The sequence below is a fragment of the Pongo pygmaeus genome, chromosome 18, assembly GCF_028885625.2.
Source record: "Pongo pygmaeus isolate AG05252 chromosome 18, NHGRI_mPonPyg2-v2.0_pri, whole genome shotgun sequence".
NCBI classification, from domain to species: Eukaryota; Metazoa; Chordata; class Mammalia; order Primates; family Hominidae; genus Pongo; species Pongo pygmaeus.
Genome location: NC_072391.2, coordinates 82282473 through 82297174, shown reverse-complemented (window position 1 = coordinate 82297174; position 14702 = coordinate 82282473). Strand labels below are relative to the sequence as shown.

The following is a 14702-nucleotide window of genomic DNA, read 5'->3' as shown; positions in this document are numbered from 1 at the left end:
ATTAATGATAAGTCTATAGTGGTCCCCAAATGTTGAGTTTTCTTCTTCTCCTTCTTCTTATTATTAAGACAGAGTCTTGCTCTTTTGCCCAGGCTGGAGTCCAGTGGCACAATCTCAGCTCACTGCAACCTCCACCTCCCAGGTTCAAGTGATTCTCCTGCCTCAGTCTCCCAAGTAGCTGGGATTACAGGCATGTGCATCATGCCTGGCTAATTTTTTTTGTATTTTTAGTAGAGACAGGGTTTCACCATGTTGGCCAGGCTGGTCTCGAACTCCTGACCTCAAGTGATCCAACCGCCTCAGCCTCCCAAAGTGCTGGGATTACAGGTGTGAGCCACTGTGCCTGGCCGAGTTTTCTAATTCTATTGGTCCACCTACATTTATTAGTTGACATTTCCCTGTATCTGTCTTTGCCCTTTTTTCTTTTTTGAGATGGAGTTTCGCTCTGTCCCCCAGGCTAGAGTGCAGTCGCTTGATCTCAGCTCACTGCAAGCTCCACCTCCTGGGTTCACGCCGTTCTCCTGCCTCAGCCTCCTGAGTAGCTGGGACTACAGGCGCTGCCACCACGCCTGGCTAATTTTTTTTTTTGTATTTTTAGTAGAGACAGGGTTTCACCGTGTTCACCAGGATGGTCTTGATCTCCTGACCTTGTGATCCACCCGCCTCAGCCTCCCGAAGTGCTGGGATTACAGGTGTGAGCCACTGCGCCTGGCCTGTCTTTGCTCTTTTCTAATCTGTTCTCCACAAAGCAGGGGGAGGGCTATCTTCTCTCCTCTCCCCCTCCTCCCCTCCCCTCCCCTCTTCTCTCTCTCCTCTCCTTATCTCCTCCTCTTTCTCTCTCTCTCGTTCTCTTTCTCTCTTTTTCTTTCTTTCTTTCATAGAGTCTTGCTCTGTTGCCCAGGCTGGAGTGCAGTGGCACAATCTCTGCTCACTGCAACCTCCATCTCTTGGGTTCAAGTGATTCTCATGCCTCAGTCTTCTGAGTAGCTGGGATTATAGGTGCACGCCACCATGCCCAGCTATTTTTTTGTATTTGTTTTTCTTTAGTAGAGACAAGGTTTCACTGTGTTGGCCAGGCTGGTCTCAAACTCCTGGCCGCAGTTAATCCACCTGCCTCAGCCTCCCAAAGCTCTGGGATTGTAGGTGTGAGCCACCACACCTGGCTTTTTTTTTTTTTTTGGATGGAGTCTCGCTGTGTCACCAGGCTGGAGTGCAGTGGCATGATCTTGGCTCACGGCAACCTCCGCCTCCCGGGTTCAAACGATTCTTCTGCCTCAGCCTCCTGAGTAGCTGGGACTATAGGTGTGCACCACCACACCTAGCTAATTTTTGTATTTTTAGTACAGACGAGGTTTTACCATGTTGGCCAGGATTGTCTCCATCTCTTGACCTTGTGATCTGCCCACCTCGGCCTCCCAAAGTGCTGGGATTACAGGTGTGAGCCACTGCGCCCCCCCCCCCTTTTTTTTAATTTTTAGTTTTTTTTTAAGAGAGGGTCTTGCTCTGTCACTTAGGCTGGAGTGCAATGGTGTGATCACGACTCACTGCAGTCTTGACCTCCTGGGCTCAAGCGATCCTCCCACTTCAGCCTCCTGAGTAGCTGGCACTAAAGGTGTGTGACACCTTAACTGGCTAATGTTTGTATTTTTTGTTGAGATGGGGACTCACTATGTTGCCCAGGCTGGTCTCAAACTTCTGGGCTCAGGTAATCCTCCCCTCTCAGCCTCCCAAAATGCTGGGATTACAGGTGTGAGCTTTAAAAACCACAAATGTGCTCCAGTCCTTCAGTGGCTTTCCTCTGCCTTTCACATATGCCAGCGTCCTTCACCTGTTGCTGGGGCCCAGCATGACCTGGCCCTTCCAAGCTTTCTGTGTGGTCTCGAGCCACTTCCCTTTGCTCTCCACACACTGACCCTCGCAGGGCCTTAAAGAATTCATGCTCCTTTCTACTGTAGGACCTTCCTGCGTGTCCTTTGTCCAGAACCCACTTCCTTTGACCTCAAGCTCCTTTGCCCAACAAATATCCATGTCTTTCACATGTCACATCCTAAAGGAATCCCTGCATGTGACCTCCAGACCAAGTCAGAGTCCTGGGTGTATCATCTCAGCAAATAATATCATCTTCCTCCACAGAAACACATGTTTGCAATTATGCATTTGTGAAAATGGACTCTAAGCTCCATAACAGGCAGGAGCTTTGCCTAGTTTTGCTCACTCATGTGTCTGCAGCACTTAGCATGGTACCAGGCACACTTGTTGAATGAATAAATATGAGTTTAAAACAAGGATCGCAGGGAGAAGGTAGACAAGACGAGGACTGGGTTATTGTAGCCTGAGGACAAATGGGCAGGGGCTGGCTTCTAAAGGACTCAGTGGATGTGGTCATGGTACCCACTTTAGGAGAACCATGCCTGAGGCAAGCCCTCAAGGAGGCTGGCTTGGCACAGAGCCAGGATTGTGGGCTCTTTCCACAGGGGTGTGGCACAGCCGAAAGGGCAGAGCTTTCATAGCCCAGTGTCGCTCACCTGCCAGCTGGCTTTGCTCCTGTACTTCATTTGGTCAGTGGCTTACATCTGACTCTCAGTTTCTGCAGCTGTACAAAGAGATTTCACAGGGTGGTGAGGATGAAGTGAGTCTACGAGGCGGTGTAACAGCAGCTAAGAAGTTCAAGACACATTTGGGGCGGCATCCTGGCTCTCCACCTCTTCACTGTGTGACCAGGAGCACACTGTTCAACCTCTCTGGTCCTGTTTGTCTAGAAAAGGGACCAATCATAGTGAGTTCACTCATTCGTTCAGTGCAGATCTATTGAATGACTACTTTTTCAAAAGTTTTTATTATTTATTTATTGGAGACAGAGTCTTGCTCTGTCACCCAGCCTGGAGTGTAGAGGCACGATCTCGGCTCACTGCAACCTCTGCCTCCTGGGCACAGAGCCATTCTTCTGCCTCAGTTTCCTGGGTAGCTGGGATTACAGGTGCCCACCACCACGCCCAGTTATTTTTGTATTTTTAGTAGAGACGGGGTTTCACCATGTTGGACAGGCTGGTCTCGAACTCCTGACCTCAGGTGATCTGCCCGCCTCAGCCTCTTAAAAGTGCTGGGATTACAGACCTGAGCCACCGTACCTGGCTGGATGACTACTTCTTTTTAGAGGCAGGGTCTCACTATGTTGCCCAGGCTGGCGTGCAGTGGCTATTCACATGAGTGCCTACTTTTGGACAGGCAGTGGGGACACAGTGAACAACACCAACAAAACTCCCTGCCTTTTGTGAGGCTTGCATTCCGATGAGGAATAGTCAGCGGGGTAAGTGAAGGATACAGGTGAGATGTGAGACGTGGCAAGGAGTAAACCAGGGAAGGGAAATGAAATATGTTGCAGGAATGCGAGGGAGGGAGAAATTTTACACGGGGGACCAGGGAGGAAAACACTTTCTGAGTCAAGTCCTAACGGCCACGAGAGAATGAGCATGGACTATCTTGGGCACGCTTGGCACTCAATGAGTAGCCCACACAAGGCTTTGCCAAGCACCCTCCCTCCAATTCCAGACCTGCTGCACCCACAGCGGAAGTGAGGTGGCCTGCAGAAAGGAAATTCAGGGACACATCACCCCCTTCGGGTTTAAACATCTAACACCACAGGTTGTGGAATTTCAGTCTTCTGGCTTTCCTAGCGTGGCTGTTGAATTTCACTCAACACCACAAACTCGGTGGGAAAAATAAGAACCCAAACACCCGTGTGGAACAAGTCTCTGATTTTCCACTGCATAACCTTTGCAAATTTCTCTCCCCGCCAGCATCTACTTGAAATAGAGAATACACCAGCCGGGCGCGGTGGCTCATGCCTGTAATCTCAGCACTTTGGGAGGCCAAAGTGGGCGGATCACCTGACAGGGTCGGGAGTTTGAGACCAGCCTGACCAACATGGAGATACCCCATCTCTACTAAAAATACAAAATTAGCCGGGCGTGGTGGCACATGCCTGTAATCCCAGCTACTGAGGCAGGAGAATTGCTTAAACCTGGGAGGCGGAGGTTACGGTGAGCAGAGATCGCGCCATTGTACTCCAGCCTGGGCAATAAGAGTGAAACTCTGTCTCAAAAAAAAAAAAAAAAAAAAAAAAAAGAATACAAATAAGTGTACATAACTGAATGAATTTTTACCAAATGAACATCCGTATAACCAGCACCCAGACCAAGAGATTGAATATTACTAGCACCCTGCCCCCCACGCTCCCTTCCCTTCAGTGAGAATCACTGCCTTGCCCTGTCTTCCTATACCGAAGATCAGTTTTGCCTCTTTTTATTATATTTTATGTACTCTTTTGTGTCTTCCTGCTTTTACTCAACATTATGAGACAAGAATAATACAGGGTGGCCACAGGATAATTAAATTCTGGGCAGTAGTTTCACATGACTAGAGGCTATGGACTTATAAGACCCTGAAAACCAGGATGTGGGTCAAGCTGGCTAAGACCAACTGGACCCAACATGGCGCTGGATGTGACCAGGTTTCTCCTAGGACCTCAATATACACTCATTAATATCCTAAACACACACCCACCAGTGTCTCGACAGTTCCAAGAACACTCAGATTTGGTGTAAAAATGGGTGGCACCACAGTTCCAAGAAATCTCCACCTTTTCCCAGGAATTTTCATGAATATTCCACCCCTTGGTTAAAGAAACCCATAGAGGTAGCAACCTCAAAGCCCCTTACACATGACTTTTGAGTCCGCCCGCATTCCCTTGAGTGTGTACTTTTCCCTTTGCAATAAATCACTGTGCTTTCACTATTTTCTGACTTATCCTTGAATTCCTTCTCACAACAGTGTCAAGAGCCTGGACACCAGCTGGGGTTGAGGTCCCATTGGTGTTTGGGGATCTCTCCCAGCCCACTGGTATCAATTATATTTGTGAGGTTGATTCATGTTGTTGAGTGTCGCATGTATGTTTATTGTTGTTGTGGCATAGTATTTCATTGCATGAATATGCCACAATTTATTCATTCTGTTCATGGACATTTAGGTTGTTTCAAGTTTGGGGCTATTATGGATGGTACTGTATGAATGAACATTCTAGTAGAAGTCTCTTGGTGAGCATAGGATGTGCATGTTCAGTTTGAGCAGCTCCTCCTCTGAGTTGTCCAGGGCAGTTGAACAATTACACTCTCACCAACAGTGTGTGGAAGTTCGGTTGCTCCACATTTGGCCAACCTTTGGTGGTGTTTCATTCTAGTCATTCTAGTGGGTGTCTGGATACTATTTCATTGTGGTTTTTCATTTCCGTGATGACTAATGAGAATGAGCACTTTCATATCTTTCAGATATTCTCTTTTGTAAAGTATGTTCAGTGTTTTGCCAATTATTCTATTGGGTTGTCTTATTTATTTGTAATTACATTTTTACATAAATTTTTAAATGTATGTAAAAATGAATACATGCTCATGATTAAAAAATTGAACAAGCTGGCCGGGTGCAGTGGCTCACGCCTGTAATCCCAGCACTTTGGGAGGCCGAGGTGGGCAGATTACCTGAGGTCAAGAGTTTGAGACCAGCCTGGCCAACATGGTGAAACTCCATCTCTACTAAAAATACAAAAAATTAGCCGGACGTGGTGGCAGGCGACTGTAATCCTGGCTACTTGGGAGGCTGAGGCAGGAGAGTTGCTTGAACCTGGGAGGCAGAGGTTGCAGTGAGTCGAGATCGCACCACTGCACTCCAGCCTGGGCAACGAGAGTGAAACTCTGTCTTAAAAAAAACAAAAAAATTGAAAAGTTACAGAACTATTTCTTGTATATTTTTTTCCAGGGAGATTCTGTGCACATAGAAACATATATAAAACATATGTAATCCACAACTATTCTTTTTTACACAAATACACAGTTTTATACAATAGACTTGACAAACCTTGAAGACCATTCATATCAATTCATAAAAATCTGAGTCATTTTCTTTTTATAATTGCACAGCACAGTATTCCATTCATGAGTCCAACATATAAGACTTTAATATATTGATGGGCATTGAGGGTGACGCCAGTTGTTTGCTTCTATAAACGTGCCACAGGAATTCATCCTACACATAGACTTGCCTATCTGCACAAAGATGTTTGCATCTGGGATTTCCAAAGAGAGGAAGTCCTGGGTTAAGGGGCATATGCACTTACATTTTTGTGTCTCGTGTTGCCAACTTACTCTGCAAAGAGTGCAACAAATGTGAAATTGTACCAATTTGGTTTGCCCTGCAAACACAGGGTACCTGTATTACCAAACCTTTACCCATCTGCTAGGTAAAGAATGGTATTTAGGCAGGGCACGGTGGCTCACACCTGCAATCCCAGCACTTTGGGAGGCCAAGGTGGGCGGATCACCTGAGGTCAGGAATTCGAGACCTGCCTGGCCAACATGGTGAAACCCCATCTCTATTAAAAATACAAAAATTAGCCAGGTGTGGTGGTTGGTGCCTGTAATCCCAGCTACTTGGGAGGCTAAGGCATGAGAATCACTTGAACACAGGAGGCGGAGGTTGCAGTGAGCCAAGATTGCACCAGCCTGGGCAACAGAGCAAGAATCTGTCTCAAGAAAAAAAAAGGTATTTCCTTATATGTTAGATTTGTATTCACTTCTTTCTGAATGTGGCTAAGCATCTTTTCACATATTCAAATAAAGCCTCTACTTTAATTTGTTGTTGTTGTTGTTGAGACAGGTTCTTGGTTGCCCAGGCTGGAGTGCAGTGGCGTGATCTCGGCTCACTACAACCTCCGCCTCCCGGGTTCAAGCGATTCTCCTGCCTCAGTCTCCCAAATAGCTGGGACTACAGGTGTGCGCCACCACGCCCAGCTAATTTTTGTATTTTCAGTAGAGACTTGCCCGTGCCAGGCCTGAGCCTCTACTTTAAATGGGCTATATTTCCTGGGATGAGGGCTTAGCTGGAAACAGCTCCTGAAGATTTGGTTTTTGCCTGAGGGAGACATAAAATAAATCCTGTAAATGGACGTTCTGCATCCCTACACAACTTGTAGAGGAGATTTTCTGCTCCTAGGCCTTCAGTGAAATCAGAGAAAGGCAAAAACAAACACAAACAAAAAACAAACACAAACTCTGTTGAACCAGTTGAACAGGAAGAAACCTTAGAAATCTACTCTAGCGGCCAGGCACAGTGGCTCACGCCTGTAATCCCAGCACTTTAGGAGGCTGAGGCAGGCAGATCACCTGAGGTCAGGAGTTCAAGACCAGCCTGGCTAACACGGTGAAACCCCGTTTCTACTAAAAATACAAAAAAATTAGCTGGGTGTGGTGGTGCGTGCCTGTAATTCCAGCTACTTGGGAGCTGAGGCAGAGGAATCACTTGAAAATGGGAGGCAGAGGTTGCAGTGAGCCGAGATCAAGCCATTGCACTCCAGCTTGAGCAACAAAAGCAAAACTCCATCTCAAAAAAAAAAAAAGAAGAAGAAAAAGAAATCAAGTCTAGGCCAGGTGTGGTGGCTCACGCCTGTAATCCCAGCACTTTGGGAGGCTGTGGCGGGTGGATCACCTGAGGTCAGGAGTTCGAGACCAGCCTGGTCAACATGATGAAACCCCGTCTCTACTAAAAAAATACAACAAATTAGCTGGACGTGGTGGCACATGCCTGTAATCCCAGCTACTTGGCAGGCTGAGGCAGGGGAATTGCTTCAACCTAGGAGGCAGAGGTTGCAATGAGCCAAGTTCACACCATTGCACTCCAGCCTGGGCAATAAGGGTGAAAACTCCATCTCAAAAAAAAAAAAAAAAGAAAAAAAAGAAAAAAAAAGAAATCAAGTCTAATCTCATATTTTAGAGATTATTTTTGTATAAAGCTGAGGCATACAGAGGGGAAATGACTGGCAGAAGACCACATATCACTTCCGTTGAGAAACAGATGAAGATCCTTGATAAGAATGGAATTATTTTTGTCAGCTGCTACATCTGTGTTAAGTATTTTAATGAGCCAGGTGCGGTGGCTCATGCCTGTAATCCCAGCACTTTGGGAGGCTGAGGTGAGAGGATTGCTTGAGTTCAAGACTAGCCTGGGCAATATAGTGAGAACACGGCCATCACCCTCAATCTTTAAAAAAAGAAAATTAACCAGGTGTGGTGGCTGGCAGCTGTAATCTCAGCTACTTGGGAGGCTGAGGCAGAAGGATCACTTGAGCCAAGGAGTTCGAGGCTGCAGTGAGTTATAACAGGGCTACTGCACTCCAGCCTGGGCAACAGAGCAAGACCTTGTCTCTCTCTCCAAACAAAAATTTTAATAAATGATTTGATTGTTCTATTTCTTTTAGCAAGGGTACAATTTTACATAAGCTATACCAGTAACTAAAAGCACAGGCAATGCAAACAAATATAAAAGAACATTTCAGGACTGTAAGCCAAAAATAAAATTTTCGGCCAGGTGTGCTGGTGCATGCCTGTAATCCTAACAGTTTGGGAGGCTGAGGTGGAAGGATCACATGAGCTCAGGAGTTTGAGACCAGCCTGGGCAACATAGTGAGACCTCGTCTGTATAAATTTAAATAATAATAATAAAATTTAAAAAGTTAAAAAAAAAAATTCTAAGCCCCCCAACCAACTGAATGGACGCTTCGTCTTGGCCAAGTGCATTACAAAGTTCACCTGAAAAACTAGTTTAGGCCATGACGGTGGGGGTTGGAAATGCCTCACTATATATAATCCCTCCTCCTGTTGGAATTTAGGCACAGCTGACCAGAGCTAACATTGAAACAGAGATCTTAAGACTGACGAAGAAACGGACTTTTTGTCATATGACACCAAATTCCAGCCTGACTCTAGTATAGCATCACATGACAGATAGCAGGCCCTGAGAGAAATCAAAGTATATTTCTTTTTCTTTTTGTGTTTTTTTTTGAGACAGGATCTTGCTCTGTCTCCCTGGCTGGAGTGCAGTGGTGGGATGAGCCCAGCCTCAACTTCCTGGGCTCAAGCAATCCCCCCACTTCAACCCCCTTGAGGAGCTGGGACTACAGGGATGTGCCACCATGCCCAGCCAATTTTTAAATTTTTGTAGACAGGGTCTCATTATATTTCTCAGGCTGGTCTCAAACTGGCCTCAAGCTATCCTCCTGCCTTGGCCCCCCAGTATGCTGGGATTGCAAGCATGAGCAACCGTGCCTGGGCCAAAGTATATTTATTTGACATATTTGGAAATGGCCCTGCAAAGCTGTCTCCTGTGGGGAAAGTCTACATTCTGTTGAGAATCCCCTTTTCTATTCAGGTATTTTTCTTGATCCAGGAGATAATTTACTAAGAATCTGGCACCTTTTTTAGGTCTGTTAAGAGCTCTGAGGCCGTGCGTGGTGGCTAACGCCTGTAATCCCAGCACTTTGGGAAGCCGAGGCGGGTGGATCGCCTGAGGTCAGGAGTTCGAGACCAGCCTGGCCAACACGATGAAACCTCGTCTCTACTAAAAATACAAAAAATTAGCTGGGCATGGTGGTGGGTGCCTGTAATCCCAGCTACTTGGGAGGCTGAGGCAGAAGAATCGCTTGAACCTGCGAGGCGGAGGTTGCACTGAGCTGAGATTGCGCCATTGCACTCCAGCCTGGGTGACAAGCGTGAAACTCCATCTCAAAAAAAAAAAAAACTTCTAAGCCTGCTACTTGGAGGCTTTACATTCACATGCATGATGAAACCAAAGTCTCCACAACCCCTTAACTGACACATTCCTTTCTATTGGCTCCAGGTCTTTAGATAATAACTCTGCCAACTAATTGCCAATGAGAAAAATCTTTGAATCTGCCTATGACCTGGAAGCACCCCTCCCCCAACCTCACAACGTTATTTCAGTTGTCCCACCTTTCCAGACTGAACCAATGTACATCTTATACGTATTCATTGATGTTTTGTCTCCCTAAAATGTCAAAAACCAAACTGTGACCCAACCACCTTGGGAATGTTCTCAGAATCCCCTGGGGCTGTGTCCTGGGCCATTGGTCACTCATATTTGGATCAGAATAAATCTCTTCAAATATTTCACAGAGTTTGACTGTTTGGCTGTTTTTGTCAACAGGAACCTCTAAATTTGTCAAGGGGTAAGTTAAGCCCTGGAGACTGGATCATGGAGCATGTTTGCAACTTCTGCTTCTTACACTGTAGGTTAACTCCCTTCCTCACTATTCTTGTTCTGTAGATGACTAGGAGAGACCTCCTCCCCTTCCAATCACTAATCTTTGTTACAGATTAACTGCCTTCTTTATTGTCCTGTACCTAACTCACACCAGATGCCACAAAGACTCTATGGCTGTCACACCTTCACTGTGGAATGTTAAATAAATCTTTTCTAAAAAAAAAAGAGCACCTTGACAAATCAGATTGTTGTAACTGCGCATTAAGCCTGCTACAGAAAGATGTTGAAATTCTGTTAAGCTTCCCTAAACTATTTCTCTATAAACGATCCCCAAACTTCTACACTCCATACAGTGACTTCCATTCTTTGGAATCTATACTTCTCAGGTGGCCATCCTCAAACTTCGAGCTTGAATAAACTCTCTTTAGATTCCAGTCCTTTTGATTATTTTGGGTTGACAAAAGTGTGGGGACTGAGAATTATGCGGTGAGGATTCCTCCACTCTTCATTTTTTGAGAAAACTTTAAAATGGGTGCAAAGATTATTGGGTGTGTAGGGGAGGAAAAAAAAACTCCTTATCTCTCTACCCTTTTACATTCTTGGCTGGGTTCCCTGTAACAAAGACAAATTAGGCTGGGTGCAGTGGCTCACGCCTGTAATCCCAGCACTTTGGGAGGCCGAGGTGGGTGGATTACCTGAGGTCAGGAGTTCCAGACCAGCCTGGCCAACATAGTGAAACCCCGTCTCTACTAAAAATACAAAAATTAGCCAGGTGTGATGGTGGGCGCCTGTAATCCCAGCTACTTGTGAGGCTGAGGCAGGAGAGTTGCTTGAACCCAGGAGGTGAGGTTGCAGTGAGCTGAGATCACACCACTGCACTCCAGCCTGGGAAACAGAGCGAGAGTCTATCTCGAAAACAAAACAAAACAAAAAAACACAAATTAATAAGAGAAAAACAAATAGAAGTTTATTAACATGTACATCTCATATATACATAAGAGAAACTTGGGAAAGAGTAACTCGAAGAGGTAGCTTAGAATGTGGTTTCACATAGTACCTTCGACAAAGAATAATACCTTTGGCCGGGCGTGGTGGCTCATGCCTACCAATCCCAGCACTTTGGGAGGCCAAGGTGGGTGGATCACTTGCAGTCAGGAGTTCAAGACCAGCCTGGCCAACGTGGCAAAACCCTATCTTTACTAAAAATACAAAAATTAGCCTGACGTGGTGGTGGGCCCCTGTAATTCCAGCTACTCAGGAGGCTGAGGCAGGAGAATTGCTTAAATCTGGGAAGTGGAGGTTGCAGTGAGCTGAGATTGCACCACTGCACTCCAGCCTGGGAGACAGAGTGAGACTCCATCTCAAAATAAAATAATAATAATAATAATAAAAAGAACAATACTTTTGTAGAGAAATGACAGGACAAAGGAGTTTTGAGCTTCCAAAAGTGTCAAACTATGGGAAGGTTTATACATGGGAAGAAACTTTTAATAGAGTAAGGTTTGTTTGCAGATTCCTTTGGTGCCCTCTCTGGGCTAAGAAGAGTCTAGAATGTCCAGTAAAGGTGAATTTACACCTGCTCTTTAGGCAGAAAAGGGGGAGGATAAAGAGAACTTTTCCTGCATTTGTCGCTTCTTAATTGCCTTCAGCTGAAAATAATTTTTATGTCGAAGAGGCATATTTTGCGGTGATATATTCCGGTTTTCTTTTTCTTTCTTTCTTTTTTTTTTTTTTATTGAGATGGAGTCTCGCTCTGTCTCCCAGGTTGGAGTGCAATGGCGCGATCTCAGCTCACTGCAACCTCCCTCTCCCGGGTTCAAGCGATTCTCCTGCTCAGCTTCCCGAGTAGCTGAGATTACAGGCGCCCAAAACTGCACCGGGCTAATTTTTGTATTTTTAGTAGAGATGGGGTTTCGCCATGTTGACCAGGATAGTTTCAAACTCCTGACCTCAGGTGATCTGCGTGCCTCGGCCTCCTACAAGTGCTGGGATTACAGATGTGAGCCACCACACCCAGCCTTATTCTGGTTTTCTTTAGGTGTCTTCATTGAACAAGTAGGTATTTTCTGGCATACCCTTCTGGGTTATCTCGTCTTATGGTGTCTTACTTTTGTCTTTAAGCTATCTAGAGCTCTAGTGGAGCATTGTATATATACCATCATTAATGAGTTAAATGAAATCTTTGACATGTTCATTTTATATTTGTGTGAGAGTCATAATTTTATTAAAAAAAAAAAAAGGATATGCTTTTTTTTTTTTTTTTTTGAGACTGTTCACTCTGTCGCCCAGGCTGGAGTGCAGTGGCTTGATCTCAGCTCACTGCAACCTTCGCCTCCCGGGTTCATGATTCTCCTGCCTCAGCCTCTCGAGTAGCTGCTGGGATTACAGGCGTGCACCACTACATCCGGCTAATTTATGTGTTTTTAATAGAAACGGGGTTTCACCATTGTTGTTCAGGCTGGTCTCGAACTCCTGACCTCAAGTGATCAGCCCGCCTTGGCTTCCCAAAGTGCTGGAATTACAGGCGTGAGCCACCGCGCCTGGCCTTAAAATACATGCTCCTACTTTCAAACACTTAGGGCTTCCTATATGGAAGGGACTGTGGAGATGCTCTAGCGTCCAGGTCGCTCAAGGAGGAGGCCGGGGGCTCCGCGGACCTCAGGAGTCAGGCCTCCAATCCCCAGTTCAGGGCGCTTTCCTCTTTTCCCAAGTGCTTTCTGGCTCAGCGATTTCCACTCCCGCTCCCTTACTTTCCCATTTCCTTAGGTCACATCCCCGCACATAGTACAGGCCACACCTGGAGCTGCCTCTGAGACACCGCCGCGGGCGCGGGTACACACTCCGCTCAGGGCATTCCCAACCCGGTTCCGCAGCCTAACGGCGTGGCTTGGACCCTGCGGCAGCCCGTAGCCCCCATCCTTTCTCCTCCGGACTTCAGTTTGGCGGCATCTCTCTTAGCGAGAGGCGCTGTGACTAAAAGCTGCCTTTTCTCAATGAACTGCCAGTTTGTAAGAGCCTCCGGGTCCCCTCAAACCGACTCGAGCGCCCCTCTCCACTGGAGGTTCGCGGCCGGAACTGCGCCAGCGTGACGTCACTGACCTCGTCGGGTTCACTTCCGGGGCTCGCACCGCCCCGCTATCCAGCCAAAGCTCCGGGCTCAGGCATTTGCTTGGCGGCAGCCTCCTTCCGACCTGCCCGGCGGCAGCCTCCTTCCGACCTGCCCGGCGGGACCCAGGGGACCAAGCCGAGCCGAGCCGCGGGGCCCGCTCCGGCCCGGCCATGAGCGCGGCCGCATGATGCGTCCCTGCCTCGGCCGCTGCAGTCGCCGCCGCCGCCGCCGCAGGCCGGGAGGAGCCGCAGCGCCGGGCGACCCCGCCCGGGCCTCGGGTGAGTGCGGCGGGCTGGGCCGGGCGGGCTGCTCACTCCCGGGTCTCCCGGCCACTTCTGGCCCCCGGCCTGCTCTGTCCTTCCGTCGGTCCCGCCGCTCTGTCTCCTCCACCCCGCCGCACACCTGCGACCTTCTGGAGTTCCTAGGGGCACCTCCGTGCCCGCACCTGACTTCCCTTCCAGGTGCCCCCTTGTCATTCCTTAGTTGCTCTCTCGGGATCGGGCCCGGATTGCAGCCCCAGCTTTTTGCCTGACCTTGGCCGTGACACTCAGCTCTCCGAGCCCTGGTTTTCTGTGTGGCTAATGACGGGGTGGTGGTTACAGAGCAGCTATAAACCCTGTGTAAGCTGTAAAGAGTTTTTTTATAGGCATGTATTACAATGAGCAGTCTCGCACTTCGTGTGGTGGCTTCTCTTCCTCTTAAGCTGCAAATTTTCTCTTTTATTCTCTGCCCGTCTTCCTAGTTATCTTCCCTCCTGCTCCACGTCAGTCATCTTTGGGTGTTAGTTGCCTGAAAGGGCATCTTGGACAGTCAGGTCAGCCTTCAGGGCAGTAAGGCTCACCTCTCCTGGTGTGGTTCCTTCTACAACTTTGTCACACTCAGTTAGATAGACACACTTTATTAGCTTATGAAGAAGCAGTTTATTGTGGCAGTTAAATTGGAGGGTAAGAGGCAGTGTTGATGCGGCTGCCTACCTTATAGCTGCTTTTACTGTCTGGGCTGTATACAGTGCTGGGCAAATCGCTGCTACAGTGTTGCATTTGCAGTCTGCTTAGTGTATGCACTTAAGCGCACGTATTTATCTATTTTACCTTTACTGTCCCAAGGGGTTTAGAGATTTAGGTCAATGTGTATTAATATTTTTTTCTGAACTCTTCACCTCACAGATGAAGAATCTCTTTTTTGTTATGTTTTACAGTGTTTACATACCTGAAATCACCTTTTAGTCACTTTGTGGCCTGATACGCACGCGGTGGCTCATGGCTCATGCCTGTAATCCCAGCGCTTTGGGAGGCTGAGGCAGGAGGATCACTTGAGCCCAGGAGTTGGAGAGCAGCCTGGGCAACATAGTGAGATCCCCATCTCTACAAAAAAATAAAAAAAATTAGCCGGGTATGGTGGTACACGCCTGAGGTCTCAGCTGCTTGGGAGGCTGAGGTGGAGGGATCACTTGAGTTCGAGATCATGCCACAGCACTGCAGCCTGGGCA

At 47.3% G+C, this 14702-nt stretch overlaps 1 protein-coding gene across 4 annotated transcripts in view; it reads left to right on the top strand.

Moving 5' to 3' along the window:
- The first annotated feature begins 13197 nt into the window (after positions 1-13197).
- The window catches only part of ZDHHC7 (zinc finger DHHC-type palmitoyltransferase 7), a 37599-nt gene continuing 36094 nt past the window's right edge, over positions 13198-14702 (top strand). Inside the window, exon 1 of one of the 4 annotated variants that reach the window (XM_054452683.2) lies at positions 13198-13491. The gene's annotated coding sequence lies outside the window, so the exon portion shown is untranslated. Of the gene's footprint in view, positions 13675-14702 lie in introns of all 4 variants that reach the window. The other 3 variants (XM_054452686.2, XM_063654157.1, XM_063654158.1) reach the window with 3 other exon arrangements.